This window comes from Cyprinodon variegatus, unplaced genomic scaffold, assembly GCF_000732505.1.
Source record: "Cyprinodon variegatus isolate N-32 unplaced genomic scaffold, C_variegatus-1.0 Scaffold590, whole genome shotgun sequence".
NCBI classification, from domain to species: Eukaryota; Metazoa; Chordata; class Actinopteri; order Cyprinodontiformes; family Cyprinodontidae; genus Cyprinodon; species Cyprinodon variegatus.
The window spans coordinates 389,138-393,369 of NW_015151043.1; the positions used below are offsets into that span (position 1 = coordinate 389,138).

Consider the following 4,232-nt stretch of genomic DNA (forward strand, 5'->3'; position numbering starts at 1 on the left):
TATTTTACTCTATTCTGTTCTATTCTGTTCTATTCTATTTTACTCTATTCTGTTCTATTCTATTTTACTCTATTCTGTTCTATTCTATTTTACTCTATTCTGTTCTATTCTATTCTGTTCTATTCTATTCTGCTTTATTCTATTCTGCTTTATTCTATTCTGCTTTATTCTGCTTTATTCTATTCTGTTATATTCTATTATTTTCTATTCTATTCTGCTTTATAACATTCTATTCTATTCTATTCTATTCTATTCTATTCTATTCTATTCTTTTCTGTTCTATAAAAGCTCGTTTATGGCTCACTGAAAGAAAATGAAACATGCACTTCATAATAGAACCGTGCAAAGTGTGAAGCACAGTAATTGCACCCAGTGTTTGCATGCATTAGTATTAAAGAGGCTTATATATATCCAGCTGATAAGTGTGCTGGAAGGGATGCAGAGCGGCTCTCCGCTCTGCTGCAAACTTTACCCACAGAATAAAACTACACGTGAACAGTGAGTCAAACAGAGCGAAATGAATCGTTACCTTTTACATCAGTGTTGGTTTCGCTGCGACTGCTTCATATGAAGGTAAAAAGTTGAGAAATGGAGCCTTTACTGAACTCCTCTGCAGTGGGAATCCCTCTCAGACTGTCTGCACGGCGCGTCACATTAAAGCCACAGTTGGTTGCAGAAAAAAAAAAGAATAAAAAAAAAAGGTGGAGAAAATGCACTAAACACTACCCCCCCTCCCCTTTTAATAGAGGTCCATGCCAGCGGGACGTTTAGAAAAAGAAGCCGCGAGACAGACACCTCCCACTGCGCAGAGATGCCAAGTTCCCTCAGCGATGTAGCGGCGGCTCTGGTGCTACTTCACTGTCTGTCTGTTTTTGGTAAGGGAGGGGGGGTAGTCTGCGTTCCGGTCCAAAATATAAACAGCGTCCCTTAAAGAGGCTTTAAACCCCACCCTGCGTGGAAGTCCGGTCCGCCGTGTGATGCAGTAAACCCGCCGTGACAGATATGCCGTCTGCAGCTACTCCTCGGGCTGCTCTGAGCTCCTCTCTGGCGATGACTCGTCAAGGCAATGGCTGGACTCCCCACAGCAACAGCGACGAGTCAAGTTCCGCTCGTGCGCCGGGAGTAAAGCGGAAGCTCATCTGCCTTTCAAAATAAAACAGCAGACTCAACGGCGTAACGACACAACAGGCCCCTAGACTGACAATCTTCATCAGCAAACAGCCCCCTAAGCAACATTATCTGGGTGGGCCCCATATGAAGTACAACACCCCATCGTCGCTAACACGGTTCACGCTCTGGATTACCCATAATTCCAAGTCGTAGTGTAAAAAACTACTCAAATACATCGTTCTTTTAACATCTTTATTGCGCTGTGCAACATATTAAATGAGTGTATCTTTTACCAACGTCTAATGAACTGAACACAGTTATTAACATAGTAATTAAAAGAACCACTGTCTGCTTTGCTGTTGGTGTTGTGTTTAAACGGCTCACCATCATGTTGAAATCTGGCATTTGGTATAGATACGGTCCGGTCAGTAGTTTTTCAAGGTCAGGTGGGTTTTAAAAGGAACTTTAGGCACCATTACGTCTGCTTACCGATATTTACGCCATTGAGCGGCCTTCAGAACAACCCGCCGCACAGACGAAGGAGAGATAACCGCAGTTATTGACCTATGTGACAGGGGCGGAGCTAGATGGGGGGCCAGCGGTGGCTCCTTAGCCAATTATAAGCCACCCCTGTGGCCACCTGTTCCATTTTCCCCTCTAATACAGATGGTGGCAGCAGTAATACTCTCAAGTGGAATATTAAAAACATTTATATTTTTTGTGGTGAATTACACATGTCAATATACTAACATCAAAGATGACAAATAAAGAATTCATGCCCTTTTCAGAACTAGATTTTGTGTTATATTGGGTAAAGAGAAAATGTGTCTCTGCAAGTCACTGGAAGTGTTCAGTGAAATCATAGATAAATAACAGTTAAAAAAAAAACAACTAATAAAATAATCAATTTATGAATTAGTGCTGATAAATATCAGTTTTATGCAGAATGTTTATTGATACTAGTAGGTAAGTAATGACGATGGAAAAGATTCACGCCCCAGATCTCAATACTGGAAGAATTATATCCACTATATCTTTTATTTAGAAATCACATATGTTTAAATATATGCGTCTATCTGTTAGCAAAGGCTGTAGGAAAGTATAGTTAGTCTAGATATTTAATTTCAATTCTGTTAAAATATGTTTTTACTGTTTGTAAAGTCACAATAACAAACTTTCAGATATTCGCTATATGTTATATGACACACCTGTCTTTTCTCTTTCACATATTAGCCAGATCACACGAATTTTAGATTAATAAAATCAGATAATATGGCCGTAAAAAGTTATATTGGGATGCTTAGTATGAGGGGGGGTCCTGCAAGATCAAAGGTCTCTGTCCGCTAGGAGTCAATGGCAAAGTTAGTCACTTCATGCAATTATTTGGTTTTCACTAAAGAAGAAAATATTTGATTAAATAAACTGAAGTTATTATTTGATTACCAGATTCAGCAGGATTTTTATGTAATCGGATTTAGAAATGTGTTTTTATTGACTGAAATGCCATTTTTTGTAAAGTAACCTGAAAAAACACTTAAATTTTATTGGCATTACATAAATAAATTGAACAGAGATAAAGAAAACATACATATAATGTACGGCTTTTAAAAGAAATACAAAATCATGTTTTTACCACTGCTATAAAAACTACAAAAAAAAAAATAATAATAATTTTAATTCCCCCTGGGTGTGTCATTTGTACAGGAGACAATTGCTAGGATTAAATTTTGAAAGACCAAAGCGGAAGTAAGGTTGTCATATCTAACTTTATTACTTTGTATTATCCAACTAAGACTCAAAAAATGCCCTTTAATTGTATCAGACTCCAGCTTTCATTTTATCCTGTCATTATAATTCCTCCTCCTGCTATTATTTGTTGAATTTCTTTTTCCCCTTTTAGTTTTCTTTTTTTTTTTTTTACAGATATCCAAAGTAGAAAGCAGTATTTGCATTTCAAAGGAGTCCTAATATTTAAATACTTCTAATCAAATACCAAATCAAACATTCTGCGGTTGCCAAGACACAGACAACTAAGAATTTGCACAGACACTTTTAATTAAATTATCCTATTATAAAACCTGTTTTATATAATGTGGAAATTATTAAGTGATTGCTCAAAAATAGTTCTATCTAAGGTTAGATTTCTTTCTATCAACACATAAAAAAAAACAGTTTTGTTGTCATATATAGACAGATACTTTTTGCTATTTCTTTAACAAAATGTTTTATTTTAAGAAGCACCTTTTTATTTGCTTCTCAAATACCACAAAAACCAATAAATGCTCCTTCTGATAAAATATGTCACCTTTTTTAACCTCATTCCTAAACATTACCTAACTGTTATTTTATTTCTCAAAGGAAATAGATTATTTCCATATTTTGATCCAGCACAGGTTGAGTAATCAGAGGCCTAAACTGGGCTTTAACACTGTTGTTCATATAACCTCTGGTCTAATATTCCAGCAATTCAGGAATGAGTCAGAGAGTTTGAGTGCACAGCTAACCATTCAGTTAGTTCTTGCTTCCAGACCTGAAAAACGAGAGTGACGTGCACAATTTGTATACGATAGCAGCTTGGTGTTCCTTTCCCTCCTCTGGGCTCACACATGCTGTACATTCTGCACCTTTCTTAGGGCGCTGAAGCTATAGTGCATGGGATTGCGCAATAGCAGCAAAGCATGTTCAGACTGAAACAAATTGAGATTTATATAAATCAAAGATCTACTTGCGATATTCAATTTAACGTAAAATGCTTTACCTTCTTACAGAACAAGATTCTGTTGTAGTCTTATTTGTGGTTTGCTTAACAAAATGCAAGCAAATCTGTGTGAGTGAGTTTAAAATCTTCTGACCTTAGAGCCTGGCAGACATCTCTACCTGTTTTGCTTAGATGAGCAATGAAAACTGCAACAATCAAACTTGTTTTAAAGCACCCAGATCCATCAGTAAAATGCAATTTTAGGTGATACAATAAATGCAATCTAGCAACATGGCTGCACAGTTCTAATAAAAAAAAAAAAAACTTTTTCATTGCCTTGCAGTCAGATCGTTAGCCACCTGTCAGCACTGGTGAAAGGTTTAAATAACTTCCATAGAGCAATGCATTAAATGGGTTCAGGAGA

The 4,232-nt window shown here is 36.8% G+C and overlaps 1 protein-coding gene across 7 annotated transcripts in view; it reads right to left on the bottom strand.

Annotated features, from left to right (window-relative positions):
- Positions 1–1,075, bottom strand: part of wnk1 (WNK lysine deficient protein kinase 1) — a 107,872-nt gene extending 106,797 nt beyond the window's left edge. For 5 of the 7 annotated variants that reach the window (XM_015392421.1, XM_015392423.1, XM_015392422.1 and 2 more), the window contains exon 1: positions 530–1,073. The gene's annotated coding sequence lies outside the window, so the exon portion shown is untranslated. Of the gene's footprint in view, positions 1–529 lie in introns of all 7 variants that reach the window. The other 2 variants (XM_015392424.1, XM_015392419.1) reach the window with 2 other exon arrangements.
- Positions 1,076–4,232: the final 3,157 nt, after the last annotated feature.